We start from the raw sequence: 14,078 nt of genomic DNA, 5'->3' as shown, positions 1-14,078 counted from the left end.
CACTGGCTCAATGTTTACACTTGGACCCACAGAGCCAGTTTTCTCTTTCACCTCCTAATCCCTCTCCCTGCATCAATCCCCCACTCTCTCTCTGCATCTTCCTTCACTTTTGCCCTCATTTTCCCTTCTCCTTCTAAACTTCGGTACGCTCCCCTGGAAAGTTGTCCCACTCCCCTCGAGCTCAAACGCCCACGCTTTACCCACTGCTCGTTCACACAGAAACTCTCCACACACACGACAAACACCATTTGTCTCTAGTTAGTGTGTTGTTTTCAGCTTCTCTGCTGCTCTTCTCAACCACCTCTCTGTGTGATTCAGAACAGTGGATGAATGGTAGAGAGTGACTGTGAACAAGAGACAGAGCTGAGGGCTTCTACAGGATGTTGTCTTTCAAATTCAAATCTGTTTCTAAAGTGGCAGCCCACAATAGCCTCGTTTTTTGTTATTCCATCTCCATCTTTGGTGCCAAATTTTCCTTGTTTTCACACTGCACTTCCCATTAGTTAACCACTTTTCAATCAAACATCGTGGGTGGTAATGGGACATCTCATTCCTTCGTTTGAGTGTTTGAGAGAAGAGCTGTGTCTAAATAGCTATCACGGATATAGCTGCTCACGCTACTTCCAAAATGGACATGCAAAATATCTAAAATTCATATTTATGTGAAAATAATGTGGATTATTACTTTATGAATGCACTGTGTTTTGAAACTTGAGCTGTTTTCTTGTCTTTACTTCATTCATTTACAGTCTTATGGCGGAGACTCTACAAGTCTTAGGCTTGCCATACATTGTTCCTTTAGGATACTCAAGTTAGGCTACTCAGAGTTCAGTATTCAATTGGCGGCCCGTGGGCCACATCCAGCCCAGAAGCAACCTCTGAGTGGCCCAGCATACATAAATCTATATGTCATCTATATGACAAAATAAGTAGACTACATATATAGTGTATGGAAGTAGCTAACGAGTGAGCCATCTTGCTTCCTCCTCATCTCTGTTGTGAGTTGCACATGCGCAGTACTGATCGGGCTTACGGATGTTTACGGATGTAGCGACACTGCCAATCATAGCGCAGCATTTGTTTGCCAAACGAAATCAGCAGACAGTGAGCAATGGACTTCACATGACAATATTCACAACGTCGATTAATTTATAATGTATTTATAAAACCGTTTCGATTCTTTTGGTCGGTGGACCCTTACAAACTAAAGGAATATAAATAAGCGAGAAATGGACACATATTCGGACGACTTCAAAGGTAGGGAGTCACCACTTTTTTCATAAAATGAACTGATCCATTGAATCCTGGAGAATCTAAACGATCTAATGATGTGTAGCATGTGGACAAAAGTTTAAACATTTATATTTGCATGCACGATCTAAGCAGCTTTGAACTAGCTCAAGCGGGCAACCCAGTGGGCTTTATTAGGTTTTATAAGTCCAAAGAACTTCTATAAAAACTACAACCGGCAGCTAATTGAGACCTGCGTTTATTTGTCAAAATGTGTAGCCACATCAGGCCAGTAAAGGCCAGAGAATTTAATAGTTTTATGGTATGTCTCTGTCGACCCTGAAATGTAAAATTGACAATGAAAACCGTCAGTTTAACCTGCCTGGACTAGCAAGTACTTTTTACCGCCATCTCCAAACGCCAAACCAATGTGGTTAATTTGCAATGAGTGCGTTGCGGTAGTTAAAGAATACAATATTCCAAGGCACCACACAGCTAAAAAAAAGTTTTAAATAGGCTGCTGAAAATGTCTGGCCCATCTACATTTCCTGGTTTTAAAATCTGACCCAATTGAATTTGTAATTGAATAGCACTGCTATACATGTATAGGACACACTTTATGAAAAACAAGCCAGACACAATATAATCTATCTATATATCTTATGATATTATGAATGCATAAAATTGGGTGCTAAGGACTAAAGTGCATAATACAATGTCTGATATATTATTATTCAGAAGACCAACTGCATTTTTCAGCTTGTTATCAATAAAACTAGTTTTGGATTCAGTTCTGTAATTTGGAAACTATATGTAGATAGGAATCGATATACCAACCATACACCCCCTCACTTATTTCCTCTCTGTCTCCCTTAATTGAAAACAGCTCTCCCAGCACATTCTCATTTATCCCTCCTTTTCTTTCATCATTTCCATCTCTCTCGCAGATCTCACCTTGACACCTCTCACCAAAGCTTCCTGCTCAAATCTCTGCAGTCAAGCATCATGGGTTAATTTTTTGCAAGCTCCCACTTTCTCCCTGCAGAAGAAATGTGTGTTTTTGAGGCAGTTAAACATCATTCAACAGGAGAGGTGGAGCCAAGAGAGATTCACTCATGGACACTTCAGCAGGGAGGTGTGTTGCTGTCATGGCAGCTGGATATCCCTGTTCAATTGTAGCATGGCTTCCTCGCTGAACAAGCAACTGTGGAGCCAACACTTGACCCCCAAAATATGATGCAGTTTACCCTCCGCAGAGCTGAACTGGCTCATGTAGAAGAATACACTGCAGAGTTACAATATGTAAGTGGAAACTGACTGGTGGACTTCAGCGGGGTCACGGCTGGGCAGTTATAAAGAACGTTCTTCCTGCCTCTCATCTTGACTCCCTGCTGAATCTACTATTCCCTGCAGCGTGGGGGGCAGCAAATTAAAGTGCTTAGAAGACTCATTTGATTTGGTTTTATGGTCATTTGTAAATTGTAATTAATTTCATGTATATTTCATTGTCTTTTAATTATGTTTATTCAACTTTATATTTCTTTCATTTTCCTTTACACTGTACTACTTTTTAAATGAAATGTGACAACAGTGGTTTGGTCTGGTGAGAATACTTCATTAAAACTTAGATTTGCTCAGTTTTTAAATAGTAAACTGTAGTAATGTATTACATTTTTAAAACAGTAAAGGATAACAGGACACTTGGCAACACAGACACTACCACAACAGACATGTTTAGAAAAGGGTAACACAAAACTACAGCACTCTAACAGGCTTCTTTACATAAAGAGAAAGTTGCTTATGTGGCTTGTACTGTACAAAATGAAGCACAGTAACTAACTTCATTACTTTTACATACTCACTGACTTACTTTTCCAACGCAGGTGCTTAGAACTTGCATTTAAGTATGTTTGTATTCTGTATTAACACTGGTTAAACTACAGTGAATACGAAACAAACTAGCATTTAAGATTCTGTTTTCTCATGAAATCCTTACAAACACTAAAATAGTCACAAAGTGAGAGAGAGGGTCTCCTTCCTTATCTGTATCTAAATATAGAGATGATGCTGATTGAAACAATTTTCCTGTTGTGTTTTGAATTGGTTTATTTATCTTATTTTATTTATCTACTTATTTTTGTTTTCAGGCAGGGGTATCTTCCCACGATCTATCTGGGATGGAGCCAGGAGGACGGAGATCCACATCTGTCAGAAGAGAGGAGAAAGGGAGTACGAGTGTCGCCCTTCACCCCTAATCCCACACACACAAACGCACGCACAAACACTTGTAATTCTCCCTGACACTGACAGCAAGCCAGTAGCTTCACACATTCATCTCTGAGCCAAGTTCTAACTGGGTCCAACTCATCACCCCTTCACCCCATCCACATTATGACTGATAACATTACAACTGTGATAAAAAAAAAGTTTCATAAAAAGATATGAAATAATAAAATGACTCCAGTGGAGCTACTCAATAGCATACACAGTGATGACACTACGGTATATGATATGATACAAAAATTTTAAATAATACATCCATGTTAAACATCCATCCAGGTAGGTAAGAAGTATGTAGGACATTTAATAATCACTTTATGTACATTAGCACCATGCGTGCTTTTAAATTACTAGTAGTAAATTAGTAGATGTATTAGTGGTCATGTTCAACAATATTTGTTTTATGATTTATCATTCATATGCCTTAAAAGGCCAACTAAATGGGCTAAATGCACTATAAATCTCTATGCAGTGTGTGGCATTTTTAACTATGTAACAAACATCTTTCAAAAATCTTTAAATGCCTCAGTCACTTATAAATAGATACACACAACCCAATAGCAATGGTCCCTTAAATTGCTGGTTGTAATACTTTTATTACTTTTTTACAATTTATCTTAATTTTCTAGCTTTCAGTCCACTCGAGTATATTTTAAAGTCACCTATGATTCAAACCCCTTAATTGCTGATGAAGGGGTGGATTTAGGAGCATAAGCAAAATTCAGGGTTTGGTCTGGTAAGGGCAAAATTCAGTTGTTCCTCCCTAAGAGATATTTATTTCATGCACATTTCACTTTAATCTTAACATGAAAGTGTATCATACTAGAAATGGCTATGATTGAAGAAAATTGTAATTTCCGCACTTTGCTTGACTTAAAAAATGAACATTAGCTACATGCATTTTGTGTTTACTTGTGTTATCTTTGACTAATATTTAAATTAGTTTGATGATCTGAAACATTTAAGTGTGACAAACATGCAAAAAAATAAGAAATCAGGAAGGGGGCAAACACTTTTTGCACACCACTGTATTTAGTTCACATTACCTTTCCTGGCTTCATATATATGTTAAAGTGATGTTTTTGTCATGCAGACATGAGTGACAGCTACATAAATGTTCCTCACAGCCTCTGAATAAGGCTGTCCATTTACGGAAAGAGAGATAATGTTTGTGAGATATTTGGCACCTGGTGCACAAGATGCTAAAGAACTAAAAGGAGGTGAAGAAAAAAGCTGTTATAGAGGAAGAACAGCACACTGATGGATTTTATAACTTATTTTGCAGTTGAAGCCTTTTAATTGACCATCGTGAGCATGAGGAATCTAACAAATTTCCATCAACTTCAGCATTTAACATTAAATTAGATAGCAAATTCTGCTGGCTAATTTATAAGTTTAAGTCTGACAGAGCACAAGCATAAAATGACAAGAAATTAAATTGGGACTAGGTCAAGTAAGGTTGCCCTCGTGACTTTTACATAAAAGTGACTTTGGCACTTTCAGAGATGAGACTGACATTCTCCTGGGAATTAACTAGAATCTGCTGTTCACCACCGTTTGATTTCACACAAATGTGTCAGAATTCTTGGTCATTTCTGTTCTAATTTCAGATACAGTAACATGACAGCTGTCCATTGGGTGCCTAACAATCTTGCCGGAAAAAATCAAGTAAAGCCAGAGCTTATTTGCCTTTCAGCTGACCTCAGCGTGACTTTCAGCTTGTTTTGTTGTGCCAGAGTCCATAGAGGAAACACTTGGATATTTACTAAGGCAGACAGGTTAAGTGCTTCTCGCTGTCCAGTAGCTAAAGTGGGACTGACTATGAGGGCTGAGATGCAAACCACTGGAAACTGACTAAATTTCCCCACAACTTGTTGCACTTGCAACAAGAAAACCTGTGGGCTGAAGTACAGAAAATAAGAAGAAGTTTACTATTTTGTAGTTAAGTGAGTAAGTTATTTGGAGTTCAGATCAAACCTGCTGATCTCATAAGTAGTCAGTGACTTATTCCTGCCAAGGGCTGAGCTGACATATTCTTTTGTCAAACTGAATTGAAACCTTTCAAACACATGTTGGGCAGGGACACATGGAAAGACATTTTATTGTATTCCACTGACTGTATTACACAAGTCTGAAATTTGAAACACATCTTTTGCATTTGAAAAAAATGTAATGACCAGCATGAACCATGTGTGATATATTGCAACCAAGACACTTGGTAGCACTCACATCAGTAGTCAGTTTAAATAAACATCTATCATACCTTTGGTTGAGTCAGACTGATACATCTATTAGGATTGTTTATAGCTCTAACCCACGGATAATGAATGATCTATGAGGGGAAAAATAATGAAACATGGGGGAAAATTGGGTGGGGAGGGTTGTGTGGGTGGAAAGAGGCGTCCAAATCCACAAGGGAGATTTATCATAAACCAGGAAGGCGTTTGGAACGAAGGAGGAGAATGAGGGAAAGTCCCGAAAGGTGGAGATGAAGAGAGAGGAGAAGGCAGGAAGGAGTGAGTCAAGGCCTGGCCTTGTTATTGTTGGAAAGGGAGAAGGGGAGAGATTGGGAGCAGTGTGTGTTTCAGAATGTGTGTGAGCTGCATGCATGTGTCTCTGGCTGCCTACTTACCTGATACTATTTACATTTACTTTCTGCTGTAAATCCCAGACGGGTAGAATGAGCGATTCCACTCAGTATCCTCTGCCCTGCGCTGCTCGGGCGGCTTGAGTCTCTGGAACCAGGGCAACGATGACTTTGAGCGACATTCTAGGCATCATTCTCTTCCGTGAATTCTGATTTAATATTTCTCCGCCATGTCTCGTGAAACTCTTTTGGTTTTAATAATTCTCATGTGATTTCAAGCATGTGAAAACATAGTGTATGCATTAGAGTAGGGTGTTCACGAATAATAATATGGGACGACCCCGTATTTTACTGGAGCCTACTCCTTCTCCCAGTCTTTGTGCTATGCTAAGCTAACTAACCAACTGCTGCCGGTAACTTCATATTTACTGTAAAGACATTAGACTGGCATTGATCTTCTCATCTAACTCTTGACAAGAAAATGATCAAGAATACTTCTCAAAATGTCAAACTATTATTTTAATCACTTCCTCCATGAAATTATCTGTATGCTAAAATTAAGCTGTTGCTTAAACATGTTTTTGGCTTGGCAGACACTGCACAGATAAAGCTCAGTTTTAACCCCCGAATAGGTCGCCCCCAACTAATTTTAGATTTGGGCTGAATTTCCACCTGATTGGCTGTCGTTTGTTGTTCATTTTGACGGGGTTTGCGACACCTCATTAACTGCTCAACAATTTTTGTTGCTCAACAATCTGGCTGTTAGAATATTAAAACATGTGGCCATCTTGTTTAAATAAAACTTTACTGGAATTGTAAATGGACAAAAACAATTATAGGTAATATGCTTCTGTTCAGCATGAACGCTTACGTCGTGACTGGTCAATCGATCCATACAGCGTGAGTATGGAAGCACAGAAGAACGCAAAATATTGCACTTTTACATCTTTATCACTCTGCTTCACAGGTGTGTAGATGTAAGTGGCCATTAGGCTTAATTTGAACTTGTACTTAGCAACAGCAGGACACATATCCAAAGCAACATTTGACCTAAGTGGTAATCACAACATCACTGAGTTGTATCACTGTCAGCATGTAAGCATTCAATATCTACATCTCCAATGAGGCAAAGACTAATTTGGCTTTCTACAACACACTTTAGCATGATGTTGCTTTTTGTGAATAAGGGAAGAGGAAGAGGAAAAAAAGAAATTCATATTCAGTGCTTGGATTCTATGTGTGTGTGAGAAAGGAGAGAGGGATCAAGCCAGAGAACAACATTGAGCAATCAAGCGAGCTGAGGTAAGATCCAGGCTGTATTTCTTCCTAAGCTGCTAAAAATACCTGTTCGTATGAGAGCGGGCGGCCCGGCGGAGGCGGGTGGTCTGTGTTGCTGATACGGCGGCTGTGCCAGAGCTGCTTTCTCACCAGTGTTGTCTTTCAACAGTTGGCACAGAGCCCCCAAGTAGACCACTGACCTCATACTGCTGAATCACTGTAGTGCTGTCAGAAACCTCTCATTTCAACACTGATCTCAGTAAATACATGAGGTGGATGTTAAGGTTAATGTGAAGCATCTTTATGAAAGAAGGTTCATCCCAAAGTGTTTCCGCAGTGTGACAAAGATGTTAACTTCTCACTAATACCCACAAACTGTGTGTTTGTATTGTGAGCGACAGGAAGAAAACTAAATGGTCCTTTAAAAAAAAGTAAGACACTTAAGTGTTTAGGAGATTGACCAATTAGAGATGATACAAAGTTATGGATTCATGCCTCTTTTGTTTGGCATTAAAATTAGCAACATACAATTTAATCAACTGATTTACTTGATTACTCATATTTCCACAGAATAATTTGAATCTTAAAAGAAAATCTGGCAAATTTAATTTAACAAATTAGTGGTAGTACCAAAAAACACAGTGGCAAACATCAGTGCAAGTCAATGCCACCGCACCAGGAATCACACTTTTTTCTACAAATAAATATGTATGCCATCAGAATAATTTGACGAGACAATCACATACAAATGTATGAATAAACATCCAGTGACTAGGTCAGTAAAATGTCTTTAAAGTAACTGTATTTTACCTCGAGTAAATTATATATATATATATATCTATATTATATATTAGTATTCTTTCCATCCCTGATTGTAATAATAATGCCACAGAGGTTCATTCCATCCCCTAACTTTCACCACTTCATTATTTGTCAAAATTTTGCCATATAAAGCTCCTTCATAATTGAAGAAGTTATGCTTCACCAAATCTCATATTTCTCAAACAAAATCAGGAAAACCAGAGAGAAATAAACATTTAAAAACTGCGAGAAAAACACACAAAAGAAGGAAGAGAGACAGAAACTGCATGAGGAAAAAGCCCTGCAAAGAGAGAAACTAATTAGAAGCTGAAGTGAGGGAAAGGGTGGTCTCATGTTTGAAACCACCAAACAACCTCAACAAGATCCAAATGGGCATTCAAATAAATGAAAGTCATTAGAGGTCGTTCAGCTCTTTGGAAAGGAGACCACTGACCGCCACTGGGGATGTAAACAGCAAACGGCTGTAAATGTCTGGCACAATGTTCATTACGTGACTATGGCATACAAACAAGACTTGCTGATCTGTTGACATTGTTTTGGTGAAATAATAATAATTCAAAACTTTTTTTCTATAGTGCCTTTCAAAATCAGAGTTACAAGGTACTTCACAAAATACAATACAATACAATACAGGTGCAAAGATAGCGAATCATAGAGAAATAAAACCCAAATACTACAAGTTCATAGACAGAAAATGCAAAAAACAAAACAAAAAACAGAGACCACTAATTGACCCATGCTAGCTTGATGCATTTAACCTTAATTCATCAAAGAGATGTGTTTTTGCTGAGAAAGCACAAAATTTCCCAGCAATGTCAGTTTGTACACACTATGACTCCTGGGAACTGCACAGTACAGAGACTTTACTGTCAGCCACTGAGCAACAGGAGGATTTATTTATCTCACACTCCTACTCTTGTCATCCCTAAAGGGGATGTCTCACAAAGTCACACTGTGAGCAAGATGATCAGCAAGTCACTGGAGCGCAATTAATTTCCTCTAGTGAGAGACTTGGGAAACTCTTGTTGATGTGTGGACATTCAAGAAGCTTCTTGCCGAGACATGCCATGGGTCATCAGATTTCCACACTTATTTGTTTTCATATGTAAATGTGTTTCATTAACTTCTTCTCTATGTGCTGAGTGCAAAAAGACAAGCTAGTGATAACACAAGATTCAGCACCACACAATTTATGCCCATTTCCAAAGTTCAGAGCCAGTTCAGAAAGCAGGGTGCCGTTGATGTAGCAAGGTGGAAAGCTGGAGGTAAAAGTGAAAAGATGTATAGCTCTTCTGACTTTCATGAGTTTTCTTCCACTACAGAAAAACAATTATGTGTTTTAACCATAAGGACCATCTTTTGCTAACCTTAAACAAGTGTTTTAGTTGCCTAACCTTAACCACGGTTCATTTACCACAACCACAATTTTTCCCTGAAAACAATCCTGAAGTTGCCTTGATGTGTATACACTGAAAAAGTGCACTGCTCACCTACATACTGGACCTATAGACACCTTAGAATTTTAATAATTATATTACATATATTTAGACTTTTTTATCTTTTAAGTTGTATCCTTTTTAACTTATTTTCACGCTTAATTATGCTGTAATTACTACTTTTTACTGGACACTTGCCTTTTTAGCACAGCCTCAAGAGTATGCCAACCTGCATGTAACCTTTGAATCTTGGATCTTAATGTGCAAATATGGTAGAATTAAATAATGAGATCCATACAGCATATGGCAGAAGACAATAATGTAAAACTGACATGACATTTCAGCAAATTTTAAATTTAAGTAACCATGGTAACTAAACTGTGCCCTGTTCTAGTCAGCGGCACCAGTTGTGTAACTTCCACATGTGTCTACAGTACATGTATAAGTGCATGTGTGAGTGTGAGTGTGTGTGTGTGTGTGTGTCAGAAGTGTAAAGTCAAGTGTTTTAAAGTGTGGAAATAAAAACCAAAAGCCAAACAATACCAGAAATGGAGTTCCCAGGGCAGGTAAGGGGAAAATCCACGCTGATCACAGAGGCTTATGGTATTTATCCCAAAAAGCACTGGGCATTTAGTTGGCCAACCCCCTCCAATCGACTTTCCAGAGAATACACACACCAACAGGCAGTGCGCACGCCCTCACACACACCAGCAGACTGAGCAAGACTGGGCCGTCATATGTTTTAATCTGGAAAGCACCCACTGAGAACTGCTAACTGCAATCAGCAAACAGCGAGTGATTTAGATGTTGACGTGAACTTAAACCCTTCTTGAAACTTATGAACCTGAACAACCTTTAAAGCTTGATTTTAGAGATAAATTGTGGTTTATTCAGAAACTGATTTTGGCAGATAGTCAAGGAGAAATTTGACAACATTTGATAGCATAAACATTTCTAGAGCAGTCACCATGTTTTTCCGGTTTGAAACTTTAATATAAGATCCTGCGTTTGTCATATTTAAACTTGATGTTTTCTTTTGTTTACAAAGGCTTTTATTTGCTAATTAACCATGGAACAACCATGTAATGCATTCAAAATCCATATCAAAATAAAACTAAAAGAAACCAGTCCTTTCTCAATTAGTGAAACTTTTGCTTTGCTAGTCTGACAGCAGTGGCCCCATGCAATTCTCATATTATGAACATGTGCATACTGTATGCATATAGATTTGGACATAACATATAAACACACACACACACACACACACCACATGTTTAAAGTAGACACACAATAAGCCCATGCACGCCCGTCAGATGACAGATGATGAGTCCTTGTGGAGAGGAAATGAGCTGGATTAGTCGTAGCAACAGGCCTGTTACCACGTGAACGCCCAGTGTAAACACACCAACACACATGCACACAACACACATTCTCGGTCTGTAATCAAAATCTGATGCCAGAAGTTTTCAGCTGGGTCACTGACACACTCCTCTCATTACCCGTTACTGAACTGTGATATGCATATTTATGTGTGGTGTGTGTGCATGCAAACGTGTGCATGTGAGTACGTTATATTCTCGGTGCTTCTGAGTAAAACTGTCATGAGCCATGTGAGAATGATTGAACTTGGCAGGTAAGGTTAACATGAGGAAAAGGTGATGAGAGAGTGAAAGTCGAAGAAGGTTTACCAAAGAAGGGAAGAAAGATGAGCAGAGAGAAAGAAACAACGAGACGAACAGCGATGAAGGGCAATGGTCACATCTGGCCAGAGTTAATGTTTAAGAGTGGACCAACAGGAGGTCTCTCACACACACACACACACACACACACACACACACTCAAATACACTCATACACACGTGTTTTTATTAGTCCTTGCATAAATGCCCTCTCTTCTCCAAAATATTCTGATGCACACACACACACGATTCAGCCACATCAATTTGTATAAATCCTAAAAATCAACATATATTCAACCCAAACTCCATTATAATCAAAGCATGCTGTAACTGTAATACATTCAGCTTCTGGTCCAGTATGCTCAAAGAGATTCCCTGAGGATTTTTCGGTTCAGCGGGAGTTCAGAGAGAGCTCAGGGTCAAGTCTTTGTACATTTCAGGAAACATTAAAACCCGACCTCTGAATTAGTTGCCACTTATGAGAAATGCCAGGATAAAAAACAAAGGGATTTTTCAAGCTCTACACACCAGCGGGTTCCCCGATTGCTGTTTGATTGTTACTGTTTTGGTTTTCATTGGTGTGTAAAGGCCTGAAGCCACATGAACGATTTTGTTATAAAGTTAATTTACCCCAATTGAAAGATGTGACATGCACTAACATGTGTGCTAACTCCTTAACATACAGTTTTACCTTTTTTCCCCTATAAGTGCAGCTTTAATGTTGGAAAAACCATATCATTCCACACTGTCTGACTGTATCACATACATATTCTATAACCTGTTTCAGCTCTTCATTGAAGCTTTATTTAAAGTATTGCAATTCAAGACTATGTTTTTATGGCTGCACCATTCCATCAACTGTAAATATTCTAGACGTCTTGTGCATCATCTTACACACATTTCCGCAAAATTCAACCCAACGTAAGTTAGGTTTGGGCCAGTGAGAGGTTGAAGATACACTCCCTGATTTTGTTTAGGAGCTCAAAGGCAGTCCCCAAATCCCCAAATGTCCTCACAGACACCGTTGTAGTTTTGAAACCAGTTCAGTCTCAAAAGATCAACAGTGAGATTTCACACAATTTGAGGATGCTATTGGGAACAACAGAAATTCACAGAGTATGATCAACATGCTAAGAGAACAAATTTAAAAATACATATGAGACTTTGGTTGACAAAATGACCAAACTGGATATTTTTTACAATTGCATTTTAATATGGCATAATTTTTCATATTCTATTTGAACCACAATGTTGAAGTGGGACATACTGAAATGTGCAGAGGGACAGTCCAAAAGTTAAAGTTAAATGCCCTGTGGCATTTTCTTGTAAACAAAGTTTCAGTTTACATTCAGTGTTTCTCGCCAAAATGCACTGTGTATCCACTGTACTGTCTGGCAACATGTGTTTTCAAATATTGGTTGAAATATGTATGTGACCAACACTTAAGACCATGATGTTTTAACCACAACGCACTGTTTTCCAAGAGGCAAAAGTACACGGATTACTTTAGATATAAAGTGTATTGGCTGTTTGTAATTTGATATACTGTATGTGTTATGATATTCTGTTGAGAATTATCTTAATATAGAAAATGATAACTTTTCATTTCTTCTTGACTTTAAAGAGTTAAAAGTAGATACCATGTATGTTAAAAAAAAGACAAATGTAATCCCCCCGCTACATTATATCACTGAACCCTAACTATGGCCAGAGCAAACAAAGGTCCTTCACAGATTTGAACATGTCTGTCAAGCCAAGCAACATTTTACATGCCACAGACCAAACACCTGCAAATCCACTGAATTGAACCATAAAACGTCATCAGCAAACACAGACACATGAGATAGACACTGTTACAGCACCATCATGAATCCCACCTGCGTGTGGTCTGGCATCAAATGAAACCTGGATTATGTGGGCTAAGCAAACAAAATAGGAGATTGGTAAACAGAAGAAGGTGTTGTAAACTTTTCAGTATGCTGGACTCTTGTTAAAAGCTGTGAGAACTGTTGTGTCCTGGTGTTTATAGCTGACTGGAAAGAGGAAAAGCAAACGTTCATCTCACAAGCAGGAGGACAAGGTGAGCTGTAAATGTGTTTGGTTTGGTCACTATAGCAACAAGCACCGCTGAGCCATCTCTGTGGAAGCCATTTTTGCAGACTTCTTGTTTCAGTAGAACGGCCAGATTCCACAATTGTGCCTAAATTCGTTACATTAAAAATAGATGTTATTTTTAACGGAAGAAAGAAAGAATCTGAGTAAAAAGAAAAACAGCTTGGTCCAGACTTAAATAATAATAATCCTAATTCCTGAGTGCTAATCCATCTCTTGGTGCTGTCACAGCAGAATTATGGGGTACTTGTGTTTGAAGCCTTGCATTTTTCAAAAGCTGAGAGGTAAAAGTGTAAAAACAGGGACTATTTTTATAACCTCCATAACACACAAATGTTTCACATTATAGAAGATGAACTGGGTCTTATAAGCACAATGATGCATGAAGCAGCAAGAGATTTGGAGCTGCTTAACTAGAGTTAGCGTTATGTACGGTAGAAGAAAAAAAAAAAGTTACATTATGGGCCAAATCTCCTGTTGCTTTCCAAAAGTGGAAAGGTACTTCATGTCCAAAGATCTGTGTTATGACTTCAGGGAGACAAGAGTCCAACTAAAGCTCACATCTTGATTGCTGCAACAAACCTTTATCCAAGTTGATTCAAGGCAGAACCTGGCAACAGTTCCCCCAGTCTGAGCCGGGACCGAACCAAGTGTA

At 38.6% G+C, this 14,078-nt stretch overlaps 1 long non-coding RNA gene across 1 annotated transcript in view; it reads right to left on the bottom strand.

The window, feature by feature from the left end:
- LOC122871857 overlaps window positions 1-14,078 on the bottom strand; it is a 116,712-nt gene that overhangs the window by 86,782 nt on the left and 15,852 nt on the right. The window lies entirely within an intron of this gene.

This window comes from Siniperca chuatsi, linkage group LG3 (genome assembly GCF_020085105.1).
Source record: "Siniperca chuatsi isolate FFG_IHB_CAS linkage group LG3, ASM2008510v1, whole genome shotgun sequence".
In the NCBI taxonomy this organism is placed as follows: Eukaryota; Metazoa; Chordata; class Actinopteri; order Centrarchiformes; family Sinipercidae; genus Siniperca; species Siniperca chuatsi.
The sequence above is the reverse complement of the archived record's forward strand: the minus strand, read 5'-3'. Positions and strand labels throughout refer to the sequence as shown.